Source organism: Drosophila novamexicana, unplaced genomic scaffold (genome assembly GCF_003285875.2).
Source record: "Drosophila novamexicana strain 15010-1031.04,08,12 unplaced genomic scaffold, DnovRS2.1 tig00004554-arrow-pilon, whole genome shotgun sequence".
NCBI classification, from domain to species: Eukaryota; Metazoa; Arthropoda; class Insecta; order Diptera; family Drosophilidae; genus Drosophila; species Drosophila novamexicana.
Window position 1 is genome coordinate 3,480,239 of NW_020825051.1, and position 18,044 is coordinate 3,498,282.

Sequence of the window (18,044 nt, forward strand, 5' to 3'; positions counted from 1 at the left end):
TAGATGCATTTTTACAGCCAAGAGGCAGCCCCCCTCCGCTCCCGTGTCCCGTGTCCGGGCAGGTTTACGTTTACGTCGCGTCGCGTCTCATAGCTTCGTTCGTTGGCTTTAATTTTTCCATTTGTTTTGGCATTTAAAAATGCGCTTCCTTGTGAGCCCATGAGAGCATTTCGCTAAATAGAGACGGAGCTAGAGAGCGAGCGAGTGAGAGGAGGAGGGAGAGAGAGGGCAGGCCAGCGGGCAGCAGAAGCAGCAACTTCTTGTGACTTGGCCTTAGCTCTTGGCCAAATGCAAAAAGCATTGAATTCCGCGGATACTATTGACCCCAGAGCCTGGGCAGAGCACAGTTTTGGCAGCGGCTTCTAATGATGTTGTTGCCGTTGTTGTTGTTGTTGTTGTTGCTTATGTTGTTTCTGATGTTGCTCTTGTGCTTGTCATCATCATTGTTGTTGTTGCTGCCTGTCTTGCGTTTGTCTCATTTAAATTTATTAAATTATATTTGCTACGTTGGCGGCAACTTGTAAAACACACACAAATGCAACAGGCACCTTTTAATGTGCTGTTGTTGTTGTTGTTGCTGCTGTACGACAAAATAAACGCAGCATTTCCAAGAATTTCGAGCAGCTGCTTCCTGTGCCCCAGCTCCATGTGCCATGTGCATATACGCACAATTTTGCGGCAATTTTGCGGCACAGCACTGCGGTGGCATGTAAATTGCAACAAAAGATACTGAGATACTGAGATACAAAGATACAAAAGCTGAGAAACAACGCACAAATGCGTCTGACGCTGATCTTTAAATTTAATAAGTTAAGTTTGAAGTTTTTTATTGCTCGCTGAAAAGCGCAACAGAATGCTCAGAATAAACTGGACAAAAAACTCTTTTTCTTTAGGGGTCTCGAAGTTGTGAAATCAAAGAGGTGTTTCTCTATGTTCTTGCTGTATAAGGTATTCACAGAGTATCTGATATATCAGCTATATGATTTGCAAGCCGCTGGACTAAAAACTGTCTCTGTCTCAGTGGTTTGCGGGTCAACAGCTGCATGTGTAGAAATATATTTTGCCAGATATTCATTTAATTTTATTTAAGTTTTGATTCAGACTTGACATTGACTTGTCATTACACAACACTTTTATTTTAGCTTAATCAATTTAATAAAATAAATAACTCAAAGGGATATTCTCTAGACTAGAGACTTAATCGAGACTTAATTAGACTTTAATCGAGCAATACACACGTGTATTCCCCCTCTACATTTATGTATGCATATATTGTTATCATAATCCTTAGTTTCAGTAACAGCAGATGTATAAAGTATACTTAGCTTGCGTTTAGTGTATGATATTGTTGCCACTTCTGAGCGTACAATTTCTTCACCTGTTCAATTTTACAAGAACTTTCTTGGTTTCTCAGGATTTCTTGATCGAGGGATTTGCTGTTAGAAGTAGATGCCTTATTCTAATCTAAAATCAAATGAGTCAGTCCTTTTATTTTTACATTATTTAATTCACATTCTAGGTATTTATGATTTGAAACATATTTAAAGTCATTTATAATTGTATATTCTGTTAACCGATCTCCACTTCAACTTCGACTGTTGCTAAAAACTTTTCATTCAGCCTGAAGCTCGAAGTGAAGTTGACGAAGTGCCTGCTGAATGGCCAAATGTTGTTTGTTGTGCATCTGTTTGATGGCTTTTGGGATAACAATGCAATGTGGCATGAGTTGCACGAGTTGCATGAGGTGCGTATTATGCGTCGTATGCGTCTATCTGCCTCTCACTTTTCGCTTTGCATCTCATTCTGTCAACAGCTGTCAGCAGACAGTTGAAGACCAGACAAAGGGGAAGATCACTGTCAAAATTTTTATTAAATAATAATATTAAGCAAATAATAATAAAAAAAGACAAAAAATATTCATGTATATGCGTGAGGCTATTGTACGTTGTCCTCGACTGGCAGTTATTGTTGTTGTGTTGTTGTTGTTGTTTGTATTTTGAGGGCATTTAATGACTGAACGGCAGTGCCAGGTGAAATACGAACAGTTGCCAGATACCCAGACAGAGACGGAGCTGGAGACAGCAACCGAAACCGAAACCGTGGCTGGGACTGGGACTGCGACTGGGAATGGGACGAACACCGAAACGGACCGAAAGGACAGACCCAAAGAGCTAAGCGCAGACAGGTCCAAAAAAATAAACAACAACAAAAAAAAGAGTAAATAAAAAAAATAAATATACAAAAACAACAAAAATTATGTGTGTGCGACCATGGAGGATGCGGCCTGTGCACAAGGCGAAGGTGGAGCGCGCGCGCCTGGAATGTCGTACCAGTCAGAAACGGAGACGAAGATGGAGATGGAGATGGAGCTGGGCATGAAGACGCCGGCTGGAGGGGCATAGCAAGGTGTGCATAGGAGGCCTAAAGCCATACACAGGCCGCAAGAGCTCAAGACTTTGTTTTAAATATTTAAACTTGCTGCAGGATCTGCGTCTCGACTCGACTCGACTCAACTCGTCTCGAGCCGAAACCAAGTCCAAGTCCATGTCGACGGATCTTTGATGTTTTTTGCTGCACTGCCGATTAAAAAAATTTATAATGAGCGACGACGACGACGACGGCGACGGCGGCGGCCGCACTCGTATTTTATATTTTTGCCTCTCGATTTTTCGTTTCGATTTCGCATTTGGAGGCCCAGGAGAACCGCAGCCCAGTCCCCCGACCCGACCCGGTCTTGTTGTCCCTTGTCCCTCTTCTTGTATGTCCCTTGGTACCCTTTGGCACTTAGTCAGTCATTTAGTCATTGGCCCGGCGGCCGGTTGAAGTCGCCCGGCGACGACGTCAGATTGCGTCTGTTATTATTTTTATGTGCTTTTCTTTTGTCTTTTGCACCAATTTCTGCAAAATTTACTTAAATGCGCCAGATACACACACACGCACACGCACACACGCAACTGGAGCCGTAAACGAGCAGGCGGCAGGCACAACAAAACCAACTGCAGCGCCTCGTTCTGGCCATGCACAGAGATACAAAGATACATATGCATCTACACGTATGCACGCTCATATATACCTTTCATATGACCATATATACTATATATATATATATATGTACATATGTGCATATATATTTGTATTTGTATGTACAATCGCGCTCCTCATAATCCACTTTAATTTGTCTTTGGCTGCCGCTTTTGTGGCTCGCTTTTCTTTTTCTTCTGTCGTTGCTTGCACGAAGAATTTTAATTGAAACGAGTTTCAGACAGTCTTCAACTAAACGCAGTCCATGTCCCAGACTCTGCGCCTAGACCTGGGTCAAGTTTGCCCAAACCAAACTCCCACAGTTGCCAGAGCCAACGAAACTGGTCACAAACTGGCCAAAGGTAGCGATTCAGTTCCAGTCTTCAAGCTGAACCAACTGCTATTTATGTATTCTATTTAAATAAGATAAAACAAGTAAGTTACGCAACTCGACAAGAACAATTTATTTCCTACTTTCTGCATGTTGTTCTTAACATTATGTTCATGTTTTATGCCTATGTTATAGGTTTATTTTATATATAGAGCATAAATATTTATGTAAATATGTACAGGAGAAAAGCTTATTAGATTGCCAAAAGAACTCTTTATTACAACACGCATAATCACAGCTTGTAAATCTCTAAGACTTTTATAAGTTTATCGCATAGAATCCTATAGAAGGGCGTTATTTATTTAATTTGTAACGCAAAATACGTCTTCAATGCATTTTTATTAGTTTCTTTTAAGTAAAACGCAAGCAAAAAACTTTCACAAAAACGTTTTCCACCTATTTTCCACACTTGCTAGTGGAATTTTTACTTATCCCGTAGTGTTCACTATGTCAGCTATGGCTAACGTCTTGGTTAGTCAAATATTAATTTAGGAAGTGTATTATATAAAGACAGCTCCTTAAATGTAAGGCTGCCCTTTGGAGTATACCTCGGCGCATTGGGACTTGCATTTAGTATGATCTCAACAATTTTTAAGCAAGCTTTGCTGCAAACCCAACCGGATTCCTGTTATTTTGACAATTACGCTCGGTTCTATTGAGTCTCTCGGTGCAGCTCATTGCCGTTTAGTGAGGCCAAACGCAAATATTGCTGACAAAACACTCGACACCTGATGGCATCTTCTTCGCCTGCGAATAGCCACAGTGCCCAGTTGGACGTGGTCCAAGCAATTTGTCTAGAGCTTACCAAACTGGTCGCTTGCACGTGTGCTTGGAGAGAGAGAGAGAGAGAGAGAAATAGAGAGAGAGGGAGAAGGAGAAGAAAGAGCTTCTAAACTGGTCGGGAGCTCAAGTGCAGGGCCAGGGACAGGGTTAGGGACAGCCGCGCCGTGCCGGCCCGAACCTGAGCCTGTTGCTAAAAACGACAAACAACAAACAGCAATTTGCAAAAACTATTGACCTCAAAGTGGAAGTGGCCACTGGACAGCAGCAGCATGGAGGATGCGACCAGGCGGCGTCCCTTCACATGAGTTAACTGCCGTCTGCTAATTGAATTCCAATGCCAATACACAATATTTTGGGCTATTATGTTATTACCAAAGATCGGCGCGTTCCAACATCTCGATGCCCTTCACTTGGTCTCGGCAATTGGGGCGAACTTTCTTCTGGCCCAACTGGATGCTGCTGTTCCGTATCATTAAATTCACACCCGAAATATGGGCAGGAGCAAAGGGGAGCAAGGACTCAATTGGGAATTATGTTGTAATGCGTTGTGGTAATTACAATTTGTGGCCGGGTTAATGCGCATGTGCAACAACACGTCAACAGACACACGCACCCAGTGCAAGCGGCAGTTGCAGAGTCGCCTGCGTTGCCGAGAATCCAGCGGCTGCCAGCAGAGCAGTTGGTGAAGCGGGACACTGGCAGCCGGAATGAAATTTGAAACTGGCTATGCTTGTAAAATGGCCCAAACATGCGCCACAGTTGCCAACACAGTGGCAAGCCAACTGATCAAGCGACAGTTTTTGGATAACGCAACAGGAGCGCAGAGAGGTCTTAAACAGACCCACGTGAACCAGCACTGCAAACCGGTTAGAGTTCGGTATTTTAACCGTGAATCAATACATGAACTGAACTAGTATCCCATTAAAAGCTGAGCTAACCTTTAATCTAACCAGTAGTCCTTAAAATATTAGAACCTCAACCCGAACTAAATATTTCTTACATAATGTTTTCAACCGTGAACCGAAGCATCGCCAATTCTTTTTAGGGGCTGGCCGCTGTTTTTTAATTATGATTAGAACAACATTATTGTTAGCCGAATTTAGGCAATGAAGCACTCGAGCTCAGCGCCCCATTACAGCTGGCGCCCAAACCGTAAGACGGCCCTGTCGCAACGGCTGCGACCGGCTTTTGCGAAGCCCATGTTGAGGCAGCTGCAGCTCCAAGTCAGCGCGCACGCAGGTGCTGAAAACTTAATTATTGTATAACGCACGACTCGGCCAGTTGGAGGATGCAGCATGGAGGACGGAGCATGGACGACGTGGCTGCTGCTGCTGTTGTTGCTGATGCGGTATCCGCGGGAGCAGCCACTGAAAGTATTTGAGTTAATTAATATTTTTTACTGGTTGCTCGAGTTTAGGTTGTTAAAAAAATGTTTTATTAATTTTGTTAATTAATTTTATGCCATTGAGCGTTGATAAATGTCAAAGCGTACGCGCTCTCGCTCTCTCTACCGCTCTCTTTCGCTCTATTCCTATTTCCTTCCCTCTGCAACACTTGCTTTCACTGCTGGCCAACAGGTTTCCGCGGCGCAGGCGCCAAAGCGCATGTTCAGGCTAATTGCAAACAGCAAAAACTACAACAACAACAACAACAACAACAACAACAACAACAACAACAACATCAAACAGGACACTAAGCAATTAGCGCACGCGCCTAATTAATTAAGCCAGCAGCAGCTTCTCATTTTTTTTGCCGTCCTACTCCAAATCGTGGCTGATTAGGATGAGCGTGCATCAGATGGGTGAGTGTCGGCAGTGAATACCCGTTCGAATATGCGCCGGGCTCATATTTGCACACATAACTGTCATTGAGCGTAACTATTTATGACTTAAACGACTCGCCGTTGCATATTCTCACAGCCACTGGGACGTGAAGTGTGGAGCGTGGAGCATGGAGCGTGCAGCGAGTTACCTGGAGAATGTGGCCAATGTCGTTGTCATCGCCGGCAAACGAGTTTTCCCCCCAGCGAGACTTGGTATTGCAGAGAAAAAAACAGTATGCAATTGAATGATTGATTACTTGACTGATTGATGATTGAAGGTCTTGGCTGCGTTGCGGGCATTTTGAATTCGCTTTAAGTGACTGCCGACATGTTCGCTGGGTGTTTTGGTGTTAATTACAGCGCCAACTCGGCAACTGCCACTGCGCATAGCTGACATCAATTAGGCATAAATTGTGCATAAATAAATAAGCAAATAAACTGCTTAAATATGTGCATTAAACTACAACTAATCGTCGCTCAACTGTCACTCACGCTCAGCCCAACAACAGCAACAACTCTTATGCCTTTTGGCCTGCAGCCAGCAGGCTGGTCTCTCAATATAAATGTTGTTTGTTTTTAAAAGTAATCGTATTCTAACATTCAAGAAAACATAAAATGCGTAGGAGCAAATAGTCTGAGGTAATAGAAAAGATAAAAGCTCGCTAGAACAGATTATTTATGTAACTTCATTATTATTCATAAACAATATATTTGAATAACTGTTCTAACTGCTTGACTGATTGACAGATAAATTGATTGATTGATTGATTGACTGACTTAATAAGTGACTGTTTAGTGATCAATGTCCGCCGAAATGGTAAGAGGGGAGAATGATTGACTGACTGATTTATAAAATGGTTGTTTGACTGACTGACTGGTTGACGGACTGATTGACTAACAACGTGACAGAATTTTTGGTGTTAGACATACAGCTTAAGCAGTAAAAGGAATAGCTGATTGATTGACTGTTTGACTGTTGACTGACAGACAAAATGACAGAATGTGGGGAGCTAAATGGAACAACAGATTGATTGATTGATTGACTGGTTGGTTGAGTGACTGACTGACTAAGTAACAGAATGATTGACGTTCAATACGCAACCCAATTAATAATAATACATTGATTGACTGCCTGATTGACGCACTCATTGACTGACTAACTATGTAATGTAATGAATGGTGATCATCACGAGGCTCAAACGCCCTAAAACGCTCAAACGATTGGTTGACTGACTAGTTCATTAACTGAATTGACTGATTGATTGACTAGTTGACTGAGTGACAAAAGAAGAAAGTAACAGATCGGTTGATTGACTGGCTGATTAACTGAATGGCTGCCTGATTGGTGATCAACACACAGCCCAAAATGTTAAACGAAGAACTTGAAAGGAAAGTACTAAGAAATATACTATAGCAACCACAGTAAATATGATAAACAGTTAGTTCAAGCTAAATTTAAATGCCAGTCTTAAGCATTAATTTGGTTGAATTGAATATGAATTGCAGAGCATTTGTGAGTCGTTAGCTTGGTGAGCTTTTATGTGATTATTTGTAGTTTAACGAATGCCGTTGATAAAAGCATTTGCACATATTGCCACACACACACACACTTATACACGCATATGCATATATATGCATAAAGGGAGCCAGTCACCCACACAAGGACCCAGGTATCCCGATACCGACACGCAGCTGAATGTAAAATGCAAACAGAAATTGCATGATGCTCTCTGCTGCTGCAGGACCCCGACTGCCACTGCCCCAGCGCCTACTCCAGCAACTGCTGCACAGTGTTTACACGTATGCTGTGTACAAATACGAGTTTTATGTATGTTATTTACTCAAACGGTGCAGGCGGCATCCAGCACCACAACAGTGTGCAGTGTGCCTGGTGGATGCGCATCCTGCGCCGAGCCAAGAGGAAACTTTGTCATTTGCATAACCTTTTGGATGAGATAGCCCAGCACAAAGTGTGCGAGAGAAGTGAGGTGTGAGAGAAGCGAACGCTTTATTTTAAAGCAATTTAAAATATTTAGTTGCAATTACATGTCAACAAATACGGCAGACAGGACGACAACAAGGACAACAAGGGCAACTCGTTTATTTATAGACAAATACAAATATAAATACAAAGGAGCTGCTTTGGCATTTTCGGCATTCGAGTATCGCTAAAGCTATTTGGACTTTGCGGACTTTGAACTCGGCAAAACGAAACAAAAAAGCAAAAAAGTAATAGCTGGCGTTTTTTGTATGTTGCACAACGGTGCGTATGATTATTTTAAGTTTGCCATGGCCAAATATTGCGCATACGCAGCTTGGGCCATGCCAATAGCAGAAAGTAGAGACAGGAGTCGAGAGTCTAGACAATGACAATGGCAAACAGCAGACAACACAGTTAAAGGCAGCGCTTAAACCTCACACAAGCACACTGAAAACGTTGAGAGCAGGACAGCAGAGGACAGGACAGGACAGGACTGGGCGAGACGAGACGAGACGCGACGACGCCGACAAACGGACAGAAGATTTAATGGAAAAGTTGCTTCTGTTGCGGCTGCCAGAGGATGCAGCTAGGATCCAGCGCTGACTGGCAGGCAAACAAACGAACCAAACCAAACTCTGGCTACAAATAAACGCCAAAGGAACAACCAGCAACGAGCAACACTCAACGAACAACGAGCAGCGAGCACCTTTAGCCCGTTGTCCCCCGTCTACTGTCTCGCGTTCTCCATCAGCCGTCTCTTGTCTGTTGCCTGCTGCCTGTTGGCTTATATAACGTTCCCTTGCATATGCACATATAGTCCTGTATATAGCACATAGGCAGGCATTTACTTAATGTGCGGCTCCATGCTGCATGCACCCCCATTCACCTGCTGCCGCTGCTGCTGCTACTACATGTGCCGCCAAATGGCAGGTAGCATTCAACGCAATTTCACTGACAACAACAACATGAAACAAAAACCAATGAAAGCCGCCAGCAGCGTGTCTATTGTAGCTGCTGGGGCCTGTACTTGTTCCTGATTGTACTCATTGTCTGCTTTAAGTTCGGCGCAGCTAAAGCTGCTAAACTAAGGCACTGAAAAGTTAGACAAGAATTCCCTAACTGCAGTGTCTCTGCTCAGTGCAATAAATACATTACCTTGCACGAAATATCGCCAGTATATTTAGAACACAATAGGCAGCAAACATTGGAACATTACTAGCATTTTTGAAAATCGCGTAGAAAGGCGACATTTAAGTGTGTTGCGTTAGCATGACAAAAAACCGAGACGGCGAGTAGTATAGGGAGTGCGTTGGAGAGACTTAAATACAGAGAGAGAAAATGATACTGAACGAGAGATAATTAGGACAAGATATAGAGAAAAAGAACTGAGAAAGAGAGAGGCAGATAGAAGAAAGAACAAAAGTGGCGACAGGGAGCTTGAGTGCCAAAACTGGGAAAATGAGGGCTATTGAGGGTCAAAAGAATTGAAAGAGAGAAGAACAAAAAAGTAGACGCCGAAAAAGGTAAGAAACAATAAAGCAGGATACATTAAAAGTGGAAAAGAAAGAGAGAGTGCGAAGAAAGAGAGAGAGATAAAAACGTTTCAGTTCGCATATTGAATTTGGGAGCGAGCGTGGGAGGCAGCGTAAGATAGAAAGATAGAAAGAGATACTCAGAAAGACAGAAGGACCAACAAAGAAAACAGAGGAAAAATCGGAAAAGAAAGGGATGTAGTTGAGGTAGAGATACGGAAAAAGTGAGTAGGATTTTCTTAGAAATGAATATCCTGCGCCTTCTCCGGCGCCCCACTCCTGAACAAGATATATTACCGAACCGAGCTCCCATATGCTAATTGACTTCGTCGTGCTTCAAATGACAGCTGCGCTTTTCATTTAGCTAGTTAATTTATTTAATTTATTATCAAAATAAGCCAATCTATAAACAAACAAATTGTATGCTGCTGAAAAGGGAAATCCCAACCTTTGATTACGCATTTAGCGAGTGTGTTATTTTAATTTATAGCCAGTAATTTACAATAAACCAACAAGCAACAACATAGCCGCCAGATGTCACAGCAGCAGCGGCAGCAACAACAACAACAACAACAACAACAACAACAGGCACAACAACAATAATACGAGTAAAACATTTACAATTTTGCAATATTTGAAACCGCAGCCGGCAACCGACTGATGTCTGGGGCATGTTGTGATGTAGACGGCGGTCTGGCCGGGCTGCACATGTCATTACACTGGCCATTACAGAGCAACCCTCAGTTAAACCACCCCCTGCCCACACACACACACACCTTAAAAAGAACTCGAATCATCAACCATAGCCAAGCAGCAGCAACAATATGTGTGTGGGCGTTGAGGCAGGCGGATGATATCGTTGTCGTAGCTGTTGTGCTTGTGTTGTTGTTGTCGCGAATCAATTCTGATAACAACAACAACAACAAGAAAAACAACAACAACAGAGGGCGCAACAACAACGTGCAACGCGGCGCATCATCATCAGCCGCAGCATCCACATTATTCAGAGAGATCTGCCGACACCGACACAGACTTATTATGTGAATTTATACGCTTGGGCAAACCGTGTGTGTGTTCGTGTGTTTGTGTGCGTGTGTATGTGTGGGTGTATGGGTGTGACATCCTTTGCACTCGTGTGTTTGCCCGGGCAAATGTTATGCAAATTTGCAGCGTGCGCGTGTGTAAATTGTTGTATGCATTGTTACCTTACAAAAACAGCGTAATTTTTAAATGGATTTTTCGCAAAAAGTGATTTTCCATACAAATTAACAAAAAATAAAAAATATAAACAAAAGGAGCGAAAGAGCGGCAGCATGTGGCAGGTGGCAGAGGCAGACACAAACACACACACACACACACACACACACACACACACACACACGAATCTGTGCTGCATTTATTTTCGCGAAAATTGTGGAAAGTGCAGGGAAAATGTTGCATTGTTTTATGTGTTGCGTACATAAGTAGAGCATAACGGTTACTGAATGCTCTAACCAAAACTTTTTTAAAGTGTAGGAAAAGTAATGTGATTTTGAGCATGATAAGCAAATTGTCAATTTGCGGATCGTTGCAGATTTTAAAAGACTTTTATCAGAAATACAAATTAAATTATGCATATTAATCACTTTTTCTAGCACATGATAAATATACTATATCTCAAATATCTTAAGTGTAATGTACAATTTTTTTTTATTTTCATTGAAAGGCTTTTTTAAACTTATCTTTCGTTTGTGAGTGATTTTTTTAATACGATAAGACTCGCATTGATTCAAACTTTTATAGATTTTAAAAATTGAAACCAATCTGAAAAATACTTAATTGTAGTTAATGCGTCCTTTTAATATGCACTTACAGCGCATCCTTTAAATAATGTGAATAAATTATCTGCCTAGCATTCATCCTTTTGGCTGTGCCTTGATTGTCAATCAGTCAATCATAGATAAACAAAACACACTTAGCATTTGATTGGACAGTATATACATATAAGACATTTGTATGGAATAGCTATATTAACAATATCTAAATTTAAATTTATAAATTGTTAACATCACAAGCGCCATGCGAAAGTGAAGAGACCCACATTAAAGCTGTAAGAATTTTGCGAATCGCTGACTTCTACCTGGGCTGCCAACCAGTTGCAGCAGACTGCCAATTGGAGAGGTGTGTGCACACGAGGGCAGGCTGAAAGGTAGTTAAAAAGACGAACAAATTTTATTTCTATTATTTACAGACTGGAAGAAATGGCTTGCAGGAAGACAATGGCAGACAAATAAGCAGGTCGTCAGAAATTATAGAGCATATGAGATAAAAACAAAAAAGTGTTTCCTTTGAGTACTTTTCAGCCGCCCCTCGTGCGTATAAATATATAGATGACTATAGCGTGTATATGAACATATGCACACTTGATTGAGATACTTTTATTTACATATATTTCATTGTTTTTTATTTTATTTGCTCATACCCTGCACACATATAAAATGTGTTGAAAGGGTATAATGGCTTTGTGAAAATGTATGTAACAGGCAGAAGAAAGCATAAAGTTGATATATTCTGGCTGTTGTTTATCTATCCGTCTGCCTAGATGTCAATCTATGTGCATGTATAAATGAATATAATTATCGATAAGTTGTCTTATTATTACGATAATCGATATCAATATGCCTTTTCTGAGATATAGCTCGAAGCTTATAAGAGACACAATATGTTCTATGTTAGTATGCAGACTTTCTATATAGATATTCATACATAGAAAGGAAATCATATTTTTGGAGCCTTAAGCTACAGTGAGGGCTTCGCTTTGGTACATACAAAAATATGCATGCCATATTTATATAGTGTAAATTTGATGAAAATCGGACAATAAACAACGGAGTTAAGATGGAAAGGTATTAGGGTATCTCCTAGTCGGGCACTCCCGACTAGGGCACGCACCCATTAAAATCGGGCAAACGTTTATTTAAGCGAGTGCATTGTAATTATTTTGAAATTTATTATTAAATTAATTTTAATTGTAATAATGCGCATGTTAAAATGGCCAATTTTTAACACACACACGCACACACACACAGACACAGCTGTGCCCTTGTGGTCATTTCTTATTTTTTCATTGATTTTAATTTATTTATGCAACACACACGCACACATACAACTACAGGCACACAGACACGTACGCAAACGAGTGCAGTCAGCGTTAATCATTTTCATTGGCAAAATAAAATGAAATTAAAAATGAATTTTATGCAAAAAGAGAATTTGCAATGTTTACAGTTAACACACACACGCACACACGCACAGCTGACCACATTTTATGCCTCATCTAATTGCAAGTTGAGTTTGCATCAGAATTCATTTCAGGCGTGTGCGTGTGTGTGTGTGTGCGTGTGTGTGCGTATATTTTAATTAACCCAAAAGCCAAACAAATGTCACAGCATGTGGGCGGGGCAAAGTGGGCTGCTGGGCGTGTCTGTGTGTCAATTGTTATTACGTGTGATTTGTAAACTAATATAACGGCTCAGCTGTGCCTCTGTGTGTGTTTGTGTGTGTGTGTGTGTGCCTCTTTATTTGTGGGCTGCACAATTTTCAACAGATTTTCCTACTTTCAGGCTAGTCGAGACAGCAGCAGCAGGGAATGCGGAGTATGAAACGTGGCTCGTTAGACCCGAACGGACGTGCTTAAAATTTCACAGGCTCACACACAGACACACACGCACACATGCAAACGCACACTCGTGGGCATTTGTAATGCGTGTGCTTGTGCTGTGTGCGTATCCTTTATGGATTAAATCCGCATGCCTGCGGTTGGCCACAAGATCAACTGTTGGCAGAAGTATGTCAACACGACGTCCGGCCAACGATGAGCTCACAGCAAGTGGTCATAATGGTTGACCTGTGCAGCTGTGTGTGTGCGTGTGTGTGTGTTGTGCTAATAATGACGCTTTAAGTGTGCCTGTGTGGCTGTGTGTGTGTATGTGTGTGCCTGTGTGCGTGTGTACGTGAGTGCGAGTTTTGAGTGCTAGCAACAACAAGGATAAGCCACAGTGCGTCATTTACACTCGTCGCCAGCAACATGCTGGGCATTGTTGCAGCCTCTGCTTGCTTGCTTGCCTCTTGTGGCATGTCCATACGCATTCTCTAATTGTAGGCGTATTTAACTCAACAATAACTCAATTAAAATGCATTTGGCATTAAACAAATAACAATTTGTTGATTCTCTAGCAATAAATTGCGACAATAAATGCCAGAAGAAAATTACTAAATTGGCCTACCCGGCGTATGCGCAATTTTGATTGGCATTCAAACTGAGACTTGATTTAATTGAACATTTATTTCAATTCGAATTATCGGATTGCATAGTTTCGATTGATTAGAATCACCAAGAATCGGCCTTTTCGTTTTATTTAAACGCATTTTTTAAATAATTAGTTAATATAATTTTTGTTAATGCATGAAAATGTGTTTAAAGTCCATCGACAAAAAGTTGTAAGCAACATTTTCCGCCCAAGTTAGTCTTGTGGCAGATACCTTAAAGGCGAAATCCTCATCAAAATATTTCAATAACTTTGATCCGAAGCATTAAAACTTGTAAAAAAATATATTTTGTTTCGACCGTTTTTGCGGTTCCTGTAAGCGCGATGTTTCGTATTGAACGGGTTATCCGCTTACAAATGGACATACAAATTATCCTTTTATTACCGATTAATCGACAAACCAAAATATACAACAAAATCTCTAAATCAGCTATGCAAAGGCCATTACAGAGGTAGTTCTCATGTCCTTTAAGGAACAAATAGTTCTCACCTTGGAAATTCACTAAATTTAACGAAAAGGTCGTACAAAAGAAGACTTTTTTAAGTCATAAGTTGTCTTAGACTTGTATACGGTATCCCGAAAAGTTCTCTGTCAAAATATTCGTTTTAATCGCGGCCGATTTTGGTATTTTGGATTCGTAAGGATAAGCATTACCGATTAGCATTAAACAAATCAAGGTCTAAATCAAGCAAGGGCTTACATCACGTTTTTTTTCTTCGAAAAATCGGGTCGATTTGAACTTTTGATAATTTTTTTGAAAATATCGGATAAATAATGTTCTGATAATGAAATGTTCGACCTTTCTGAATATGTACAATATCGAAAATCGAGGGGTTAAATCAAAGTTTTCATTTTATTGCGTCCCCTCAGCCTTAAGGATAAGAATTTCACCGAGCTATGTCTATTTTTCTGAAAAGGATATTAATCAATAGATCGCCCATAACTTGACTATTTTAAAGACTATCTTAATGTCCGTTGGCCGACAGATTGTTCTCATCCTTCCTATTGAGAATGTCAAAAAAAACGGCTGAGAGTCCTTTAAACCGCAAAGATATAGGGACATTTGCTTTGTAAATTTATATGCCGATTACTCTGCCGTATCCTTGCGAATCCTGGCAAGTAATGTCTCAAAAAATTCCTCTGGACAAGAACCATAAACTGACCAAAGGACATCCAAATCGTCCTTGTGGTTGCTGAGAAATGGCTACTTTTTTAAAAAGGACATTCTATTTATAGTCATAACTCTTTCAAATCCTGAAGGATATCGGAAGGATATACCTTTTTGAACTCGTGGGCAGAAGGACTATCGATTGGCATTCAAGGATTTGCATGATTCGACAAAAATTTTTGCTAAAATTTTTCCTAGGGGTAAGGTCGCAAAAGTGTCTAAAATCGAAAAAATCCGGGCTAACTTCGCCATTTGAAGGACTATCGGGATGTCCTTTGGACAGAAAATAGTCCTCACCCTCCCATTAAATAATATACACTCCAAAGGACGAAAGTCCTTCAGACAGCGAAGTTTTAAGGACAATTTTGTGCAAAGAAAATAGGCCATAACTCTGTTATATCCTTGCGTATCCTGACGAGTCCTGTGTCAAAAAAATTGTATTGACTAGGACTTTCAACTGGCCAAAGGACATCGCGATCGTCCTTGTAGTTTTTGAGATATGGCAATTTTATTGATTTTTTGTGATTTCAGCCAATTTTCGTTGGGCCCGCGACTGAAAATTTGCCAAGTCCATGATTCTTAGATGACCCCCTAATCTTTTGATGCAGATCGATGCAGTTGCTCTCCACGATCCTAACGCACCATGTCCTTTGAAATTCTGCAAGGATATGGCCGAGTTATGTCCATTTTTCTTTTCAAAAATACCCATACACATTTTGTTAAAACTTTATTAAAATGTGTTTTTTTCTTTACAGATCGACTACAAGGACGATCGCGATGTCCTTTGGCCAGTTGAAAGTCCTAGTCAATACAATTTTTTTGACACAGGACTCGTCAGGATACGCAAGGATATAACAGAGTTATGGCCTATTTTCTTTGCACAAAATTGTCCTTAAAACTTCGCTGTCTGAAGGACTTTCGTCCTTTGGAGTGTATATTATTTAATGGGAGGGTGAGGACTATTTTCTGTCCAAAGGACATCCCGATAGTCCTTCAAATGGCGAAGTTAGCCCGGATTTTTTCGATTTTAGACACTTGCGACCTTACCCCTAGGAAAAATTTTAGCAAAAATTTTTGTCGAATCATGCAAATCCTTGAATGCCAATCGATAGTCCTTCTGCCCACGAGTTCAAAAAGGTATATCCTTCCGATATCCTTCAGGATTTGAAAGAGTTATGACTATAAATAGAATGTCCTTTTTAAAAAAGTAGCCATTTCTCAGCAACCACAAGGACGATTTGGATGTCCTTTGGTCAGTTTATGGTTCTTGTCCAGAGGAATTGTTTGAGACATTACTTGGCAGGATTCGCAAGGATACGGCAGGGTAATAGGCATATAAATTTACAAAGCAAGTGTCCCTATATATTTTCGGTTTTAAGGACTCTCAGCCGTATTTTTTACATTCTCAATAGGGAGATGAGGACAAAGGACATTGGGATAGCCAAATTATGGTGATTAATATCCTTTTCAGAAATATAAGCATAGCTTGGTTTTATCCTTATGCTTTTCAAAATCAGGCAATATTTGCCCGAGATATTCAAAACAATTATCAAAAAGATTTGATTTGAAACCGACCTCGATTTTGATAACGTTTTTCGTCGACTTGGATGAAAATTAACATTTTTATTTATTGATGCCAATCGATAATTCTGATCCTTACGAGGCAAAAGTGCTATATCATCAAAATTGGGCATTATTTTTTTGTCAACTTGTTTTTTTAACTCCCCCTCGCTTATTAATTTCTTTGAATGCCAATTAATAGTAGGGATCCGTACGAATTTAAAAATGTATAACATTTCAAAATTTAATTTTATTTACCCCAAATGCTGTCCATGAATAAGCAAACTTATCCTTTTCAGAAAAATAGACATGGCTCGGTCAAATCCTTACGGATTTGCAAAGGACTAACTTGTGTGGATCATGTGAACTAACTGCATTTCAGCATTTGAGGGGGAGACAGAATTAAATTAAAATGATCATAATTACCTGCAAAGCTCCTGTTTGGCATTATGGAATCCTAGTGTACGGGAAGACTGTGAAGATCAGGGTCCTGCAAGTCAAAACACTTCACAAGCTGTCAGGTGCTTCCTGCTACAGGGATCTAATAAATATACAGGCCGCGAATAATATCACTCGGCTTGGAAATCATTTGAATCAACTCACCAGGCTGCGTCTAAAGAGACGTTGGAGAAGTCCGACAGCAGAGGAGTTTGCGGAAGTTACATCAAATCGATCTCTCGGATCGGTTTATATAGTCAATCTAATTTGGTTAATCCTCGTCTATTCGATCTATCTGTAAAATAAGTAAGTTTAATTTAAGTTTTTCATTTAACACACAACATTTATTTGAAAAATAAAGTAAATTCTTTGCATATGCTCTTATTACCAATTATATAGATAGTATATATTTATTTGTATATTCGTATACGTATTATTATCGCCTTCAACCTTTGGTTAGCCAACGGACACATTGCTGAATGGCAGTCATAATTGAGGTTGTGGGCATGATGTGCATTTCATAAATTATACAGGAAAGTGCTGCGGCATGTGTGTGCGGGAGTGCGGGTGTGTGGGTGTGTGGCTGTCAGGACGATAAACTCGTATTCAATATGAATATGCGTGGAAGTCCTTGAGCAGGAAACAAAATACAACCAGCACAAACACACTCGAGGCACACACACACAAACATGCACACACACCCACACACATCATGAATTGATGGTCAATGCATTGAGGCAAGTAATAAACTTATTGGCCCAACGGCTTTTCGTTGATTGTGCGTATGTATGGCACAATATGGCGTCAGTCAGTCAGTCATTCAGTCAGTCATTCCGTCAGTCAGTCAGTCTGTCGGGGGGTTGCCATATCCATGACCAGGCAACATCGTTAATGTGGAACTGTTAAACAGATAATGACCGGGCGTGGGGCATGCCACATGGACATGACCATGGTCTGAATTGGCCAAAGCTGTAGGATGATAAGGATGATGACGATGTGAATAATGTGGAGGATGATAATGATGTTGGGATGACTGCTGC

The 18,044-nt window shown here is 40.7% G+C and overlaps 1 long non-coding RNA gene across 3 annotated transcripts in view; it reads right to left on the bottom strand.

Annotated features, from left to right (window-relative positions):
- Positions 1-1,532: 1,532 nt before the first annotated feature.
- The window catches only part of LOC115769707, a 193,849-nt gene continuing 177,337 nt past the window's right edge, over positions 1,533-18,044 (bottom strand). Inside the window, exons 7-9 of one of the 3 annotated variants that reach the window (XR_004018780.1) lie at positions 17,170-17,299; positions 16,993-17,107; positions 1,533-1,854 (exon numbers count right to left, since the gene is read on the bottom strand). This is a non-coding gene — a long non-coding RNA (uncharacterized LOC115769707). Of the gene's footprint in view, positions 1,855-3,484; positions 5,563-11,252; positions 11,712-16,992; positions 17,108-17,169; positions 17,300-18,044 lie in introns of those variants that run through there. The other 2 variants (XR_004018779.1, XR_004018778.1) reach the window with 2 other exon arrangements.